Source organism: Hippopotamus amphibius, chromosome 11, assembly GCF_030028045.1.
Source record: "Hippopotamus amphibius kiboko isolate mHipAmp2 chromosome 11, mHipAmp2.hap2, whole genome shotgun sequence".
NCBI lineage: Eukaryota > Metazoa > Chordata > Mammalia > Artiodactyla > Hippopotamidae > Hippopotamus > Hippopotamus amphibius.
In genome coordinates this window covers 103,492,107-103,512,709 of record NC_080196.1, presented here as the reverse complement: position 1 = coordinate 103,512,709, position 20,603 = coordinate 103,492,107, and positions in this window count along the sequence as shown.

Genomic DNA, 20,603 nt, shown 5'->3' with positions numbered 1-20,603 from the left:
TGTTATTCAACCCAGACATTAAGAATATTCCTCTCTTATCACGGATTTCCATTAATTTTTTAATTAATTAATTAATTAATTATTTTAACTGGCTGTGTTGGGTATTCGTTGCTGCACACGGGCTTTCTCTAGTTGTGGCGAGTGGGGGCCACTCTTTTTCGTGGTGCGTGGGCTTCTCATTGTGGTGGCCTCTCTTGTTGCAGAGCACGGGCTCTAGGCATGTGGGCTTCAGTAGTTGCGGCACATGGGCTCAATAGTTGTGGCTAATGGGCTCTAGAGCACAAGCTAAATAGTTGTGGCACACGGGCTTGGCTGCTCCGCAGCATGTGGTATCTTCCTGGGGCAGGGCTCGAACCTGTGTCCCCTGCATTGGCAGGCGGATTCTTACCCACTGCGCCACCTAGGAAGTCCTTCCATTAATTTTTTAACCAGTTTCTATAATGTTCACTATGTCCTGGGCATTGTTCTAAGATGCAAGGTTGCAGTGGTGGACACTACAGATGTATTTCCGGTTCTCATGCAGTTAAATGATCTATGATCACTGCTGTATTAGAGATTAAATGTTTAGATTTACTGATATGTATAAAAGTTGTGTGTATTCAAATATACATCAATACGTATTGAAATCCTTGAGTCATCCTTGACTTTTTTTTTCACATCTCGTATCTTATCCATCAGCAAGCATTGCCACTTTTACCTTCAAAATATATCTTGACATAACCACTGCTTCCTCCAACACTAACATTGTAACCCAAGTAGCCAATAACTCCTGCCCAAATTGCAAGAACCTTCTAATGAGTTTCCTATCTTCCACTTTTGCTAGTTCCCCTCTCTGCAGCCTATTCTCCCCACAGCAGCCAGAATTATGTCAGATCATGTCACTCATCTGATCCCATCCCCAGTAGCATCCCATCTCAATAGAAATAGCAGAAATAAATACCTGCTATGATTTAAAAGATGAATGCGTGTGATCCTGTCCCTTGAAACTTCACTTATTTCACCTGATAGACATCTACTCTTGCTCACTCCACTCCAATCTCACTGGCCTTCTTGCTGCTCCTCAGAAAAAACAAGCTCACATTTACTGAGGTCCTTTGTACTCTCTGTTCTAGCTCCCTGAAATCCTGCTCCTCCAAGGTGACTACTACTTCCCTCACCTCATTCTGGTCTCCACTCAAGTGGAGAACGCTTGACAAAATGCCTTTCTAACTATCCTATTTAAAAATCCGTCTCTCCTCCTATGCAGTTATTTTCTACTTCATCATCCTGCTTAATTTTCCTTTATAGCACTGTTTGATTATATACATTTTAGTTCATTTGCCTAATGTCTCTCTTCTTCTAGTAAAATTTAAGCTCTATGTAGGCAAGTATTTATCCCTTTAGTCTGTTTGTTTTGGTGAATGTTCCTTGTGATCTTGAACATAATAGGTATTCTGCTCTTTTTTTTTTTTTTGGTGGAATATTTTGTAAATGTTAACTAGATCAAGATGATTTATGGTCCTGCTCAAGTCAACTTCATTCTTTCTGATTTTCTGCCTCCTTGATCTATTGATTACTGAGAGAGGTGTGTTGAAGTTTCCGACTATAATAGTGGATTTTTTGATTTCTCCTTTCCGTTTTACTGTTCTTTTTCTCATGTACTTTGACGCTTTGCTATTAGGTGCATATGCTTCAGGATTGTTATGTCTTCTCAGAAAATCAGCTCCTTCATCATTAGGTAATGTCTCTTTCCTTGTTCTGAAGTCTACCATCTTAATACAGTTAGTCCAGCTTTCTTTTGATTAGTGTAAGTGTTGTCTATATTTCTCCATACTTTACTTTTATCTGAGTTTATTTACAGTAGGTTTCTTGTAGACAACATATGCTTGGGTCTTGTTTTTATTTTGTTTTTATCCACTGTGATAGTATCTCTTTTAATTGATGTATGTATTCCGTTCACATTTAAAGTGATCATTAATATAGTTGGATTAATATCAACTATATTTGTAGCAGTTTTCTATCTGTTGCATTCATTCTTTCCTTTTTTTTTTTTGATAGATCTGAGTTCCTGCCTATATCATTTTCTTCTCTCTGAAGAATTTTTTAAAAAATATCTTTCAGGGAAGTTCTGCTGGTGATGAGTTCCCCCAGATTTTCTTTTCTTCTAAAAAGTTTTTATTTCTCTTTAACTTTTGACAGATAATCTCACTGTATAAATAATTTTGGTGAGTTTTTTGTTGTTGTTATTTCAACCCTTTAAATATTCCATTCCCTGGTTTTACTTGCCTGCATGGTTTCTAATGAAAAGACCTCTGTAATTCTTATAGTTTTTCCTCTAAAGTAAGGTGTTTTTTTGTTTCTCCCCACTCTGGTTTCTTTCGACACATTCTCTCTGTCTCTGGTTTTCTGTAGTTTGAACATGACATGCCTTGATATAGTTTTGTGGGTTTTTTTGGTTTGTTTTTTATTTTTTTTTTGTTTTTGTTGTTGTTGTTTATAACCTGGTGTGTGTTTGCTGAGCTTCCTGGATCTCTTGTTTGGTGTCCATCATTAGTTTGGGAATAATCTCAGCTATTATTACTTCAAATAAATTTTTCTTCACTCTTCTATTTTTCTTCTCCTTCTAGTATTCCAATTAACCATATTCTACACCTTTTGGAATAGCTCTGAAGTTTTTAGACAGTTTTTTTTCCCTTGTATTTCAGGTAAGACATTTCTGTTTATATGTGCTGAAGCTCACTGATTTTTCCTTTGGCTTTATTGAGTCTACTGATGCACCCATTGGAGCGTTCCTGTATTTTTGTGGCAGTATGTTCTATTCCTAGCATTTCTTTTTGATTTTTAGAGTTTCAATGTCCTTGCTTATATTACACGTCTCTTGATGCTGTATGCTTTTTTCCAACATAGCTCCTAACATACTAATCATAGTATGTCATTTGTCATATCTGAGTCTGGTTCTGATATTTGTTTTATGTCTTCAGAATATTTTTTTCCTTGCCTTTTGACATTCTTTATAATTTTTTGTCGAAAGCTGATTATTTTGTGTTGAATAGACCTTCAGTGTGAGGCTCTATGTCAGTCTGGCTAGAAATTGGGTTGTGTATAATATTTGCTGGAGCTATAAGTGTCAGAAGGTTCCAATTCCTGTAGTGTGCTTCCTTTTCTCCTCTCAGTGTTGGGTTTCTCTGTATACTCCTCCTCAGATGGAGTCTGTGTCTTGCTGTAATGCATGCTCATCATGCGTGAACCCTGTTTGTTTGGTCATAATGTGTGAGAGAGGGGAAGTTTCTATAAGCTGATTATTACTTTTCAGTTTTCAGTGTGCCTATGTCTCAGACTTGTGACTTTCACTTTCTCTAGTGGGGGGGCTCTTCTTCTCTTAGGAAAGCAGGAAGTATCTAAAGTGGAGAGAATGCCCTTCCTCAGATGCCCTGGTTGTCTCCCCCTGCCCCACCCCCCGCCAGAAAACAGGCCTTTGTTATGGAGAACACTTTAGGTGTATTTTACAATGATTTCCCTCCCAGTCTTCCACCCATGAAGCGCTATTTCTAGGATTTTTACTGTTAGAACCTGATGGAGTTCCTGAAGGCAAAACCCAAGAAACCATGTGAACACCCCAAGCCTCCAGCTCCCTCCTTGAAGTTTCTTGCCTCGAGCTAGTAGACACTCCACCCCGCAGCAGATCTTGACTTTGACTTTCTGCATTCACCTGTCCTTCCAGATCTTATGCTGTTAACCATAGTTCTCTGAAAGAACAAGAACAGCCATTGATTTTTCAGTTTGTTTATCTTTTACTTGTTTTAAGGATAGAAGTGATGACTTCCAAGCTTTTTACTGAGATCAGAAGTCCCCAAAGTTTTTATGTATACTATTTTATATACAGAATATTTCATTTTCCCTCTCAAAGTTCCTGTGAGCTATACAGTGAAGTGCTTCATCTCAAAGACAGGTCACTTCTTATCACAGATGTGGATTTTTTTATTTCAAAGAATTTAGTGACATGTAAGTTTATGACAAAGAAAATACTAAGAGTTCTATTTTCCATATTCCATCTGTGATCTATTTGTATTGCATTTCTCTCTTTGAAGGTAAAAATAAATTGGCTTAAATAGCTTGCTTTCAGTGAATCATTCATTCATCATTTATCAGATATTTAGGAAGATGTACTATGGGCTGAGCATTGCATAAAATTCTGCAGATACCACAATGAATAAGATAGGATCCCTGTTCTAAAAGTCTCCAGGGTCTAGTGGGAGGGGCAGAAACCTAAACACATATTAAATACTTTGAGATAAGTGGCAAAACAGAGGCTTATACAGGGTACAATTCAAGTTTAAGGAGGCAGAAAATAAGTTTGTAAAATCGGGGTTGCTTTCCCAAAAGAATTAATGTCTCTCCTTCCCCAAAATAGTGCCTAATATAGTGTTCTTGATATTTTAGTGCTCAGCAAACATTTTGTCTGTTTGGCACTAAAACATATAGTTTACATCTTGGACTGTTAATGGAAGTACCATTTTCACTAGCAATTTAGTGTCTGAACAATAATAATTTTACTTTTTGTTAGAACTCAGAGGTCTATCCCATTTTAGAAACAGATTATTATGTTTTAAAGGGAGCTTGAGAGGTCTAGGTGTACTGACACTGATATTTTTAACAGCTCTTCCAAAATGTATGTGCTCAAGTGACTTTTGGCCCCTTTAACACAATAGTCACCTTCAGAAGCTATTCTGTTATTTCAGTAATGTCGCCATTGACCAAAAAATTAATGGACTGTCTCTCTTGGAATTGCTCTCAGACTCTGTAACATTATTTTGTGTACCTATAATGGTAGAAAATCTTCATCCTCTGAATGTGACTTATGAACATAACCAAAAGTCAAATGTAAGGTAAAGATTAGAGAATCTAAACGAATAAAACAAATTTTAATCAAATTAAGAAACAATTTTAACACGGTTCATAAAAATATTCACCTAGGCTTCTAAGTGGCGCAGTGGTTAAGAATCCACCTGCCAATGCAGGGACATGGGTTCAATCCCTGCTCCAGGAAGATTCCACATGCCTTGGAGCAACTAAGCCCCGTGTGCCACAACTATTGAGCCCATGTGCCAAAACTACTGAAGCCCATGTGCCTAGAGCCCGTGCTCCACAACAAGAGAAGCCATGACAATGAGGAGCCCGTGCACCACAACGAAGAGTAGCCCCCACTCACCTCAACTGAAGAAAGCCTGCTCGCAGCAACAAAGACCCAACACAGCCAATAAAAAAATAAATTAAAAAAAACAAAAAACAAAAAAAAAAACAAAAAACATTCATCTAGTATAAAACAACGGGCATGAGTCAAACTTTATCATATAATATTGCAGAGGATTATTTTGCAGGCAATATTATTTGAATTTATATATTTGAGACTTTTAAAAGCACTATTACTGTAATGATATATCAAATTTAAACTTGCATCCAAACCAAAGTCCTAGCACACATATTTAATAGATGGCAAACAAAATGAATAAAACATACCATTACCCCAGAATTATAGGTTTCAATCAAAGTTGGTTCAAATACTTAAAACCACAATGAAAATATTTTTTTCCTCTTAATACATGCTTAATATCAGAGCCCTGAATCCTTCATTTTCCTTTAAACACTTACCAGTGTTTAAGAATCTCACCAGTGTCTATTGTGTCAGCAGAACCAGTTAAAGAGAAAATAAAGAGGGAAAAACATACATTAACATATGAGCAGATGATAAATATGTATCAGCCAAGGCAAAGGTGAAGATAGAGATGGGAAGGAATAAAATAAGTTCTTGTTCTCACATTCATTTCTTTCCTCGTGGAATAAAATTGCACTATGAAATACCTGACACTGTGCACATTGCTTTGAAATTGTATCTTGTGGGTGTCCCCATAGTCAAGGCAATAAAATGTGATGGATTTCCTGCCTCTATCGCTTCGGGTAGGATAAATTTAGGAAACAATCGGGGTGTAATTGAGATCAATACCAGGTGCTGAGAAACTTTATGGCTGTCTCACTGACTGATGGGGAATGTGGACAAGCCCCAAGTAACCTGCCTTTTTGCAAAAACTATTCTGTTTTTTTTTTTTTTTTTTTTGGTTTTTTGGGGGCTTTGGGTTTTTTTTTTTTTTTTTTTTCTATCTCACCTCTTAGAGTTTGAGGAAGTAGCAAGGGGAGGAATCAGTTTCCTCTCAGTACAAGAGCCATCCGTGGTGTGTCAACACTTAGATACCAGGATTTCTTAGATGTCAACCACCACTTATAAGTCATTTAGTGCAGAATTATAAACTGTACATTGAGCTGAGTGTGTTTGGGTAATGAAATAAGTGCAGCTTTGTCTGTAACAGTATTGAAAAAATGAAGTCACTCCAAAGAAAAATCATCTTGCTGCAGAATGTGATGAATAGTAATACCTAATATTTATTGAGAACTTACGATATGGCACTTGTTTAATCCTCATAGCAACCTTTCAAAATCAGCTCTAATCCTATTAACCTTTTTTTTTTTTAATACCCATGAGTAAATTTCAGCACAGAGATGTTAAAAGGTTGCTCAAGCTTTCACAGCTGATAAGTAGAGATACCAGAAATCAAATCCAGGTTGACGGAATCCAGAGGTGAGTGTTTAATATAATGCTATACCAAAAAGACTCCGTGTGGGCTGGAAGAATTGCAAGATGTTCCCCCCAAAGCCATGATTTTGACTCCATAAGTACCAACAATTGTTTTAATCTCTTTCAGTATGTTTACAGGTATAAGAAAGAGTCTGTCTGCATTAATCATGTTTAAGAATGTAGCCTTCTTTTTTGTTTTTAAGGTTGCTACACACGGTTCAAATTATCTGGTTATTAGCTTCACAACTGCAAGGGATTCAGCTCATCCTCATGTAATAAGTTGCTAAGTTCAAAGATCAAAAATGTAATGGCAGTGCCTTCAAAGGGTCTAGTGCTGTATATTCTGGTCTATCCTCTACTTCCCCTCCTTTCCTGAGTTTCTCTTTGATCTCAAGCTAAACATCAGAATCTGCCTTTTAAAAGGACTTGAAGTGCCTTTCATTTTCCCTCAGCTGCCTGAGGAGCAACAACTTCTGCATCTTACATGAAAAAAATGTATTTCTCCCTAAAAATAACTTCGGTTTCAAATGCCCCCTGCAAAGAGGTTGAAATAATTTATCTTGAACTCTGAGAAGACAAAAGAAGGAAATTGCATGGGTGAGCCATTACCTGCAGCAGGGGAGGCAGGCGAAGGAATCATTGCCAATCCTGCAAAGGCAGTAACAGAGCATTTCCTGCTTATGGCTTTGCAGAAGAAGAGGTCAGGGTGCAGGCAGGCTCCTCTGAGCCATTCACATCCTTTTTCGGATTATGAGCACTCACCTCATCAATGTACACTCCTGGATGTGCTCTGGTGGTTTTGTTCTCCTGTGGTTCTCTCCTTCCTCCTGTTAATGCTGTAAATGCTAAGATTAGCAAGTGCCTAAACAATTAATTTCCTTGTTCCTTAGCTAAAAATAAACTTGTTCAGGGAAAATGTGTATGAATTGGTAAATGATGCTTTAAATTAGTAGGGCAATATATGAAAACGTAAAGACTGAAGAAGGTGTGTATGATATATACTCCTTTTTCAAATGCATTAGTACTTTGTACATGCTAAGCAATTGCTATAAATTAAATTTTAAAATGAGTTAATACATTCATTTGAACTTAAATTCTCTGTTACTGCAAAAAGTCTAGAATGTTCACAGGAACTCCATGTCTGAAACATATATTTTTTGCAATGGTCTACTGTTTTTCCAAGAACAAGTTCTTCTGGGTCAAGTTCAGGCTATTTAATAAAAATGTACTTTTACAGTTAATTAAAGAAAAACATCGTATTTAGCACTAGCTGTGGCACATTAGTCACCGTAATCATACATTTGCTTTCTTTCTCACATTTCTCAACCTCCCTGTTTCTTTTCTACCTACTGTTCTAATCCTGCCAAAGCTACTCAGTTCTTATTTTATTCTCTTAATGGATGAGGTGGTAATGTTGTTGCTGTTTTTTAACTTCTTACCACATACGTTCCTACAAGCACAATGATATAAACAATAGCTGTATTCCCAGGCAAGCCCACAATACCGCATAATAAACCTGAAATACTATGTATTTGCAATAGTAATTTTTCTTGCTATTGTTCATTGCAAGTCATTTAGGCAAGTCACTTAACCTCTGTGGGCCTCAATTTCCTCTTCTATAAAATTAGGGGGCTGGACTCTGTGACATCTGTGGCCCTTTCAGCCTCAGCCATCTGTGGTGACGTTTCTACTGCATTGTGAATTAGGTGGAATGAACTGTGAGCCTAACCATCATCTCCAACATTGTCTCAAGTTCTTTCTTTGAAACTCTAATTGGCTTCACTTTAAAAAAGGAGCCAGTTGACAAACTTGGCACTTACTGCAGTCTGTTTTTTGTTTTTAAGTTGCCTTTTATTATGTGAAACTAGGGAAGGTGATGTATAGATAGGAAGGTCAGAAGGCTACTGAGCACTCTCAGGTCGACTCAAATTTAAGTCAGAGTAGGAAGAGCACAGTGCTGCTGTGAGCATGGCCTTTGAGGTCAACCTGAGTTCAAGGTCCTGCATCACCCATTACTAGCTCTGTGACTTTGGACAAGTATTTAGACTGACTATGCTTACCTTATAAAAAGACAATAATGACAGCACTTACCTTATAGGGTTTTTATTAGGATTAAATGAAGAAGTTAATTAAAATACCTGGTGAACACTTAATCGCCATCATCGTCATGAAAGGTAATACTTAGGAATTTATCTTCTGGTTAAGTCAGAAAGCACAATGGTCCCCTGTATTCTAATCTATTATTTTGATTTTCTTCAAACTTATGCATTACAACATTTTTAATACAGCCTACTCTGACTTGTCTTAGATTTAAATTTCTTTTTATTTCTTACATGTGTTTTTTTTCCCTAAATTTTTCCAGCTTTATTGAGATATAATTGATATATAACATTATGCACATTTAAACTGTACAATATGATTTGATACATGTATGTATTGCAAAATGATTACCACAATAAGGTTATTTAACACCTCCATCACTTCACAGAGTTACCGTGCTGTTGTTGGCGTTTGTTGAGAATGTTTAAGATCTACTCTCTCAGCAACTTTCAAGGATACAACACGACATTGTTAACTACAGTCACTATGCTGTACCTTTCCCTCAGTTTTGCCATGAACCTTAAATGTTTGTAAAAACTAAAGTCTTAATTTAAAAAAATAAAATAAAGTTAAAATCGGCAATCAAGTATGTGATTGGAAGTACAAAGTTATAAAATTAGAGACATATAAAGGTATGAAAGTATTAAAAAGTATTAAAACAGATAACAACCTGAAATAGTGCAGCACAGCAGAGTAGAAGGAAAATGAACTTTGAAATCACAATGACTTGTGCTCTAAGTCCCACCTCTGCCTCTTAATTAGTCAGTCATATGACTTTGGGCAAGTGATTCAACCTCCCTGAACTGAATAATAATACCCATCTTACAAGGGTCATTATGAGAATGAACTAGATAATATGCATAATATATGTCAAAATGCCTGGCAAATGTTCAATAATTAATAGACAATATCATCACTATTATAATACCCACACTATATAACATTCACAATGCCTAAATTAACATTCTTATGGATATCTATCTGTAGTCTTCTATTATATGTAGTACCTTCCTAGACCCTGAAGGAAAAGGGTGATGGAGAAGTAACTCTTTCTGCCATTTCATTATGTTTACAATTATAGTGAAGCTCAATTTAATTTAGAAAGTATGAATATCAGCACATTTCCAGAACTTTGTTGTAGCCTGGGAAGAGGATCAGAGAAAAGCAAGGGTCAGTAACATAACACTGGGCTCTGAGACAGTCAAATAGAGCAAAAGGTTAAGTTGGAAGCAGGACCAGAGATGTTAGAAAGGTCACAACACACGTGGCTTTATCCATGCTTCCTCACTCTGCCCACTTTAATCAGTAGGTCACATTAACAAACCAGAAGAGAGGACGCTGTGCAGCCTGGGGCTGCCTAATGAAGCTTAGTCTTATTTTTAAACACATGATGGGCAAATCTAATGTTTTATGAATGTCTGATGAACTGAATTAAATTGAGCACTTTCGATGTGCTCAGCACAGTGCTAGGTTCCAGGTAAAATACAAAATAGATGATCTCTGCCTTAAAGTAGCTTTGAGTGAAATATAGTTGCAGATGAAACACAGAAAAAAAAATTAAAGTAGAAGTATGAAATAAACAAATATTAATATAGAATATAATACTACTAATAGTAATAATAATGATGATGACCATGGTGATGATGGTAGGCAATAATTGTTTGCAAGCTAACCTCTATGTTCCAAGCACTGTTAGACACTTTATATATTTTTTTCTTTTCTATTTTTTTAAGGTCTTTATTGGAATATAATTGCTTTACACTCTTGTGCCAGCTTTTGAGGTACACCAAAGTGAATCAGCTGTATTTATACATATATCCCCATATCCCCTCCCTCCCGCAACTCCCTCCCAACCTCCCTGTCCTGGCCCTCTAACAAGTTGATCTCCCTTTGTTATACAGCAACTTCCCACTAGCTATCTATTTTACAGTTGGTAGTTTATCTGTGTCTGTGCTACTCTCTCACGTCGTCCCAGCCTCCCCTTCGCCCCCCTTTCCCCCAACCCCGAGACACTTTATAGATTTGTAAGCAGCTACTTTTCACAACTATAAACAAGTTAGAAATCATCATCTTGATTTTAATGATGAGTAGTATGCACTAAAGGCGGTATGCTTGGATTTCAGATACTCAGTATTCTTATCAAAATAACTGGCCAAGAAAGAGTTTATAATCAAATAGCACAAAAATTGGAAAAAATTACTTTGAATAAATATACACATTTGCAATTGTTTTTCCAGTGCAGTTCACAAATATATAAGAAGTACAGGATAGTACTAGTTTTAATAACCCCTGGTACAAGGAATTTACTTTTTTATGGACTCGTAAAAGTGTGTTTATACCACCAGTAATTTAAAATAACGATGCTACATGCAGCAGCTATTATTGTAATACATAATTTCAGTTAGCCAATAATTAAATAACACTTCAAGTTATTTCAACACTCTGTCATGTATTTCTAAAATGAATTGCCTTATATCATCAAAGACTCAGTTTTCTTCATTATTTGAAACACTCTCTGAGACTAGGATTTCCAACAAGTGTATTATACTGAAAGTGCAGCGTATATTTCTCTAATTCTCTCTGTTTTTAATGTCTTGGGTATTAAACAAACAATGATAATGTATAAAAGCAAGACTGTCTTCCCACAGTGCAATCAATTCAAGATCATGTCCTGGCAGTGATTAGCGAAGTTCTTTGTTCATCATATTCAGTTGAAGAGCGGCTTGGTTTGGGCAATGTTTTTTACAGGGATTAAGTCTGAGTATGGAAATGAATACAGTGGCAAGTCTGCCCATAGCATTATCATTCAAATTAAAGTTAATGCTTTAATGATCACCTTATAAATATTAATATAATCATTAGTTCACTTTGGCAACTGTTACTTTTCATACCTGTGTCATATCCTACCCCAATAAAAGGAAAAGAAAATGTCAGTAAGGGAGTTTATATTTGACAGTCTCCTTCTCACTGAGGGGTCCTTCTTCATTTATTTTACCTAAGTTTAGGGAAAATTTTTGGAAGCAATAAATATAAAGGAAACAGTTTAGCTACCAAATATAAGCTTCTTGGACAATACTCAAAATAACATAGTTATTTAGACTTCTTAACATTGGATCTAAATAGTCAGAAAAATGCAAAATTATGTGATTTAGATAATACCTGTTTTATAAAAGTGCAAGTAATAAACTGAAAGATAATATAAAGGCAGAGTAAATTAAGAATGAATAGAGAAAATGGGAAAGTAGGAGAGAGGAAAGAAGGGAGAATGGAACAAAGAAATGGACCAAAGAAGGCTACACAGACAAGAGAGGCAGTTTCTTCCATTATGGTCTGTGAGTGAACAGTGGGGCTGAGCTTCCTTCGGTTAGCCTGCAATATTTTTTTGTTTGTTTGCATTCAAGGTCCTGACAGAAGTTTTGGCAACAAAGTGATGCCAATGCAGAAGTCTCTGCATTTCTTCTTGCCTGTTCCTCCTGGTCCATGGTGTGTGTCCTGCAGTGAGAAGCACCTTTGTCAAGTCAGGAAAAGTGAGTACATTCTGGATTATAGTTTTCTGTTAAAACAAGAATCTGCATCTGTTTGGATGTGGGGTGTGAAGGAAATACAGGAATCAAGGCTTAATTTTATTTTTGAGGCATTAAGTGAATGGAATGGAAAAACGAATGTTGGAAAATAAGAGAAACCAGATGTCTGTTTTGGAGAGTTATCTCTTGTCTCTTGTATCAGAGACATTCTAACAGGTGTGAGGTGATAGCTCATTGTGGTTTTGATTTGCATTTCCCTGATGACTAGTGGTGTTGAGCATCTTTAAGTATACCTGTTGGCCACTTACATGTCTTCTTTAGAAAAATGCCTATTCTGGTCCTTTGCCCATTTTTAATCAGATTGTTTTTTTTACTTTGAGTTGTATAAGTTCCTTATAAATTTTGGATCTCAACTCCTTAAATAAGATACATGGTTTACAAATATGTTCTCCTGTTTTGAGGTTGCCTTTTCATTTGTTGATTATCTCTTTTGTTGTGCAGAAGCTTTTTAGTTTGATAAAGTCTCACTTGATTTTTGCTTTTGTTGTTTGTGTTTTGGTATCATATCCAAAAACTCATTCCCAAGACCAATGCCAAGAAGTTTTCTCCCTATGTTGTCTTCTGGGAGTTTTACAGTCTCAGGCATTACATTTAAGTTTTTAATCTATTCTGAGTTAATTTTTGTGAGTGGTGTAAGATAGCAGTCCAGTTTAATTCTTTTGTATGCGAATATCCAGTTTTCCCAACATTGTTTATTGGAGAGATCATCCTTTCCTCACTGAGTATTCTTGATTCCCCCGTTAAATACTAGCTGATGATATATGCCTGGGTTTACGTCTAGATTCTCAATTCTGTTCGCTTGATCTATGTGTCTGTTTTTATGGCGGTACTATGCCATTTTGATTACTACAGTTTCATAATATAGTTTAAAATTATGAAGTCTGTTGTCTCCAGTTTTGTCAAACAAGTCACATTTTATACATGTGGAATTTATTTACTTATTTAGTCAACAAATGTTACTGTGGCTTCTATATGCCCATCACTGTGAACTAGTCTTAGAGACATGGTCTTGAATGGTCAGCCCAGTTAAGTCTTAACTTACAGCCCAGTGGGGAAGCAAACATCAAGTTAAAAAAGAAAATAAATTTTAAATAGGATGGACACTGTGGAAAATATCATAGCAGTTCCTCAAAAACTTAAACATAGATTTGCTAGTCTGTCACCATCTACAATGTGCATTCAGGTGAGGTAACTCTTCATTGTACCTGTGCCACATCTAGAGTGTAAGCATCCACATGAGGGCTGGCTAAGGTGCATCTTCCATGGTCCTCCATAGCCCCTCCGCTCCAGGTGCATTACCTTCTCAGTTGCAGTGCCTGATGCTCAGACCCAGTGATCACTTTTTCTCCGTAATTCTAATGCCTCTCCAGGTGAGTCAAAGAGAAAACCCTGTTAACATTCTGCTATTTTCATCCATATCTGTTCTTCCCACAAAATTATTTTTCCCTACTCTGTCTTAGATCCTTTCAGATATTGTGTAAGGCCTTAGAAAAACACAAATCAGTAATTCTTTCCAGGAAACTTTTTTTGCTTTCATTTTCTGTCCTTACAAATGCAGCTTCCTAGGCAGGTATGACAGAGAAGCTGCTCTGATGGCAGAAAGAGAAACAAATTGGGACAAGAAAATATACCTCAAACATATTACCCAGGTGTGAGCAGCATCAGCATTCCATATCTGTGAGCTGATTCATTTCCATCTCTGAATACATCATATGCACTCTTATCAGTGCACACTGAATGGTAAGACACCTCCTCCCAGAAGATGGAACAGATTCCCAAACTCCCTCTCATGCCAATTGATACTTAGGAATCCTTTAATACTTGAGCGGAATCACAGGGAAAATAGGGACGAAGTGAAAGAATTGCTTTGGAGCAGTTTGGAGAGACAAAATAATTCAGAAGTTAACATTTCAGACATCTTTCCAATGATGGTATATGATGTTTGTTTACCATTTATGGCAGATTCTTGAGCTATATTCTGGAGGCATTGCATTGCTGGAAACTAATGAGTGACTGCAAAACAGTTGGGTGAAGTTTCAACAGTGGCAAATGCCAAAATTCCTTGATAATCACGGGTGTCAATATACTCACTTAGCAAATAGCAACATAGTGTAGTGGGTTGAGCCTGGGCTGTGCAGATAGCCTGCCTGGATGAACCCACCATGCCTCAGTCCTCTCCTGTGCAAAATGAGGATGGTAATAATACCTACAGCAAAGGGGATCCCATGAGATTTGGATTGTTTAATATGTGTTAATAACAGTGTTAATATATGTTAAGTAGCAAAAATTAAGTGCTATCTTAGTGCTTATATTATATCACTTTCAGGTGCCAAAGGCTGAACCAGGAGATACAAAGATGAACACAATGAGATTCTAGTGCTAAGAGACCGTGATAGAATGTGAGGGATGTGCAGACTGTGATGAGAGCTGAGGCAGAAGATGGGCCTGTCCCAGTCCTAGCACATACTCCTTCCTCCTCTATTAGCTTTTTATGCTGCTATGTAAGGCAATTCATATTTGTTGGAACAACTCACGTTTCTGTTGATAAGAAGTTCAGGTTGGTTCAGCTGGTTTCTCCACTCCCAGTTTCACAAGGCCAAAAGCGAGTTGTCAGCTGGCTGGGTTCTTATCGGGAAATTCTGTGAAGAATCTGCTTCCAAAACCATTCAAGTTTTCGCCTGAGTTCACTTCCTTGCAGCTATAGGACAGGGGTCTGTTTCTCTGCTGGCTGCTGGCTGGGCGTCATCCTCAGCTGCATTCCTTGGTTTGTGACCTTCTTCCTCCATCAAGGACTTCCAGCCTCTGCTCCTTCCCCTTCCGCCACATCTCCCTGTCTCTTCATCTTCCTTCTGCTGGACACAGTCCTCTACTTTTCAGGGTCATGTGAATCTGCTTATTTAGAACCTGCCCATTTAAAGCCCATAAGCTTAATGCCTTGTGCAGAGTGCCTTCACAACAGTGCTGAGATTAGCACCTGATTGAATAATTACGGGATGGTAGGTCCCCCTAAGAAGGGGGTCAGCTTTAGTACTTTTCCTAGCGCATCTCCCATAGTTTGAAGAAACATCACCCTTTCCTCACATAACGCCCCCAGGCTGTCCTTTTTTTTTTTTTTTTTTTTAAGATCTTTCCCGCTCCCATGTAAAACCAGCAGCTTGTCATAGCTTGTGCAACATCAACATGGCATGAGGACTAAGGAAGTGGAGGAGGAAAGGTAGAAACAAGTATCTACAGTAATTTGCCTGAAAATCATGTCTTGAGTTAATGTGCCTGGTTCCATTTCTGGCTTGGAGCCTCTGCTGCATCTCAAACCACTGCAGTGGGCTTGTCTCACCAGTGATTTCTCTGCTTCCACCAGGATGTTTAAAGAATTACCTAATGTTCATATGAATGGTATGATTTCCATTTGTAGGTGATGAATAAAAAACACATCTCTGAACATACTAGATGAAGCAGTTAGGGGGGAAATAAGGTACTGTTTTAGGAAGCATAATATATAGATTCTAAACCCAACTCACTGAATTTTTTAACTATTTTTTCTAACATTTATTACTCATATTTTGCTTTCCCCAGTACCCCATGCATCCAGTTTTGTGATTATAGAAAAATCACTTTATGTTTCTCATTTGTAAAATAACTGGATTCAGCCAGGGCACAGCAAATACAGCATTCATGTGCCTACTTCCCCTTCCTATGTCCCTAAATGACGGACAGGGGAAAACTTCATTATTAGACATAAAGCAGTTTCAAAATAATAGTTATATTTAAAAGTTTATGGTAAAACAACTATACCTGTATAAAAATTTCCCTAAAGTAAAAGTTTATTGTAAGAACTAAATAAAGTTGTACACATGAAGGACTTCACACACTACCTGGTATGGGAGAATGGCAACCTCTGCCAATCACAGATGAAACTTATTCCAGGGATGGAAACTCATATTTTTCATGCCACCTGGAGTAAGTCATTTGTAGTTGCAAGCAGAAGTAAGTGGTTCTAATGGGAATAAAAAAGAGAAAAAAACAATAATAAGAATACTGGCATTAGTTGTTTCTGCAAGGAATCTCAATGCCCCTCCCCCAATCGGATGGGAAAAGCAGGTCCTCTGAAATATAAGTTAAATGAAGAGCAAAAATCAAATGTGGCAGAATTCATAAAAATGCTGAAAACAATAATAAAAAGATCTAGTAGCAATAAATTTTGTTAATAAGGCAGAACCAGTATTTTGCTTTAATGAAAGCATCTGAGCCTGTTGTGAGCTGTTTTTGTACCCCAAATACACATGATTTTCTATTCTAAGATGTCTTGTTAAAATTTCTTTGTAATAAAAGTGTGCAGGCATTTTGTTGGCTTTCAACATTACTATTCACTTATTTTCTGCTTGTTGAGCGCCAACTATGTTACCAGCATAAACAATAGAGATTATAGCCCTGATAAAACAGAGCTTATGTTTACAGCAGTGAGGCTCCATTGTGTGGGCTCTGGACCAGCAGAAGTAGCAGCAGCACCAGGGACCTTGTTGGAATTGCAAATTCCTGAACTATGGTTTCACCCTAGACCTACTGAATCAGATACCTGATTCAGTTGAGCCCTGAGATCTGTGGTGTTTAACAAGCCTTCTGGGTGATCCTGATGGACACTAAAGTTTGAGAGCCCTTAATGTGGTTTATCAGTAAAAGAACCTGGAACTTCACCTCCTTGTACTTACTTACAAAGATGTTTTGCACATGTGAAACTTATTAGACAAATGGGTTCAAAAAATCCCTAAGTAACAATAATCACGTATCAGCTTTAGATCATATGACAGATAGCCATGAGCCATTTAAAAACTCAAATATTCCTCTTTTTTAAAATTATATTATTTGTCTTGCATTTCTGTTGTTTATATTATTTCCTAGATACAAATAGTTTCCTTTGAAGTCATTCAATCCAATATGCCAAACATCCTTATGCAAATGGCCCCAATTTATGATAGGATTTTTTGCCTTTACAATGGTTCAAAAGTGATATGCATTCAGTAGACACTGTACTTGTAATTTTGCATTCTTATCTTTTCCCGGGCTAGTGTACAGTGCTCTCTCATGATGCTGGGCAGTGGCAGCCAGCACAGCTCCGGGGTAGCCACAGGATCAGGAAAGTGAACTGATACAGTTACAACCATTCTGTACTCAGTCAGATAGCCATTCTGCTTTTCCCAGTAGAAATATGTTAGATGATTTTGTCCATCTGTAGGCCAATGGAAGTGTTCTGAGTACATTAAAGGTAGGGTAGGCTAAGCATTGATGTTCGGTAGGTTAGGTATATTAAATGTATTTTCAACTTATGGATATTTTCAACTTACAATAGGTTTATCGAGTTGTAACCCCATCATAAGTCGACAAAGATCTGTAGTTCATTGTGAAACAGCCCTGAAAGATTAGATATAGGCCAGGAAGATATATATGTTTTGTTTTGAAATTGCAGATTCAGGATCCTTCAGCAGTGGATAAGTACTTTGAATATCTATCAGCTCACCAATAATTTTTTCAGGCTGTCAGAAACAGTACCAAAGCATCTGATAGTAAAAAGGTAGGGCTTAACGAATCATACAGTTTTTCTCTTTCTAATTTTATTTCTTTCTTTCCAGCAGTCTGGTTTATTTCAAATTATTATGAAATTATAAGCTCCTGATTTATAGCATGGATAGGTACTTATGTCCCATGATAAAAGCACTAATAAGTAAAGATATATTCCTGAGCACTGTGGCTATTCTGAATGACGGGAGCCCAAGCCTTTTGCTGCAGTGTGATGCTTACTGATATAGGGGGTTGTGGTAAGGGAGATTTGGGGACCGGATATCTATGAATTTCATGTCCTCACTTTCATAACCTTCAGGATGTGGCACATATCCAATCATTCAGGCAAATGGTGAATGTATAGAGATGCATGCATAATTAATAGACAACCGAATGCCTGAAAATAAATTGTTAAAGCTCACCGTGTAGGAAGGGCAGCCTTGTGACATGATGGTATTTGTGCTGCTTGCCTGATAATTGTGCACCACTCAGAAGAGCACAGTAATTTTGTAATTAACGCTTGATACACATTACCTTTAATTACATGAGGCAGACTTGTTTGGAGGGATCTGTGTATAAGTGTGAGTGTGTGCGTTTCTGTGCAGAATGAGTTTTAGCCTCTAATGAAAGAGTTTTCTGCCTTCTGATAAAGTGCTTGGCTGATGCAGTTCAAATTTTCTGCTTGATGTGAGGGCAGCCAGAGTTGGAGAGGAAAATAAGACACAAGGGAAACAAGTTAAACCAAAAATACCCCCGGATGCTCTTTAGGGAGAAATTATTTTATTGATAATGGACAGCAAAACTGATACCACGTTGAACCCCTGATAGAAAAGCATTATGTTTATTGCTGGACAAATGCTCTGATAAGGGGAATTCTCTGAAGGTGTTCAGATCCAGTAAGTGATCAGTAATCCTACTTTCAGGCCAGTATTTGTTTCTCCTCGAGTATTTGTCTAAGTGGCACTGTAGATGGTTAGAAATGATTTACTTTCTTGATATATTTAGTTTATTTCCATAATAATCTATAGCCATGATGGCTAGATTGAAACAACGAGTTTGAAGCAGAATTGTGCAGGAGCAGTGTTCAATTTCAGTTGCCATTCATTCTCCTCCAGATCCTCACTCACCTCTTGCCATTTTCTGGCTTTCTAGCAGTTCTCACTCAACCTCACCTGGGCCTGTCGATTAAGAAGTGGGCTTGCTCTGGTCCAAAGCACACAAACCAGAGCACTGGGAGTGGAGTCCAACTGATAGAAGGGTTTCTTTGGCCCATAGGATGTTTTCTATAATTCTTTTCTTTTTTCTTACCTTTAAAAAATTTGAATCCATTACCAGCAATTGATCACTGAGATAGTTCACATAAAAATCTAGATTCTTGGCTCCACTGGAAAAGTCTGCATTACCAGCCACATCCCATTGCCATTCCCTCATGGGACCACTCTGTTGGAGAAGAGCAGGAGCTGCCCCTTTAAAAGGGGACCAGTGTGTTCCAGGCAGCCACCTCACTCCGCCCAGTCCTCAGCACTAACTGCTATCTCCCTCCCAGCCGTTTCTCATCAAGACTCTGCCATTGCTTTTCTTAGACCCAATTCAGTTTATTAATTTGTATTACCTGTTTGTCTCTATAGGTATTTGAGTTTTCAACACCTGCTATGAGTATTTCTTCTTTTTCCTGCCCAATCCATGGTCCCATAATCTTAAGATGAAGCCAGGGAGTGTCGAGTATCCCACCTCAGCCGTGTCGCTTCTCATTTTTGTGACCCAAATATCCACAACAAAGTGTATAGCTTTCTGATTTCATCCTTTTCTTTAGTATGCAAATACAATTACTCAAGCCATATTCTAGTTTGACAGTAATAAATCCAGTTCCAAACTTTTGGAAGGTTTCTGGGAATTCACAAAGGTGACTTGGGCAGGGGCAGAGCTTACTGAGTACCCTTGTTTTCCTCTAGCCTCACTTGCTCAAAGCTCCTGCTCCCACAGATCACCTCTGACTTTCCTATCATGAGCCCCCTGAGTTTCCCCAGCTCCCTCTGTTGCCCTTTCTCTAAGAAATGGGCTTAGTTCTCCATTTATTGCCCCAGTAGTGGATAGCATGAAACTAACACTTATTATGGTGGTTGACAAAGTTTGCTGATGGTCCTGGTGATAAATTAAGGAAATGACAAAAAATAACTTGCAAGTGGAACGAGTCTGGCTAAGCCAGGACAATCCTTACTCTTTGGTTTCTGAGGAATCAACTTGCCACTGTGCTGTAGGCATAGGACACCAAATTCCCTTTTCCCATCTCAGCACTTTTCTCTTTCGTTGTTTACCAGTGGGAACTTGAAAGTCCCTCAGCAATACAAAAACTGCAGTGAGAAACGAAATACACTTTTTCAATATATAGTGCAAGGATAATTGTTTATCCATAAAAAAAATAAAAGGGAAAAAAACTCTTAGCTCACAGCACACATAAAAATCAACTGCAAGTAGATGATGAACCATAAAGCTTTTACAAAGTTTTATAGGAGAACTTATGACCTTAGGGTAGGTTAAAGGCACAGAAAGTGTTAACCAAAATGAAAAAGGTTAACAAAATGCAACAGCATTAAAATGAGTAAATTGCTTTTTTTAATGGCAACATAACAAGGATGAAAAATAGCCAAAGAATGGAAGAGTATATGTGGATACATGGAATACATATAAGACACAAGACGTACATATATACATACATATATACATACACACACACACACATACACATGCACACAGGTTTT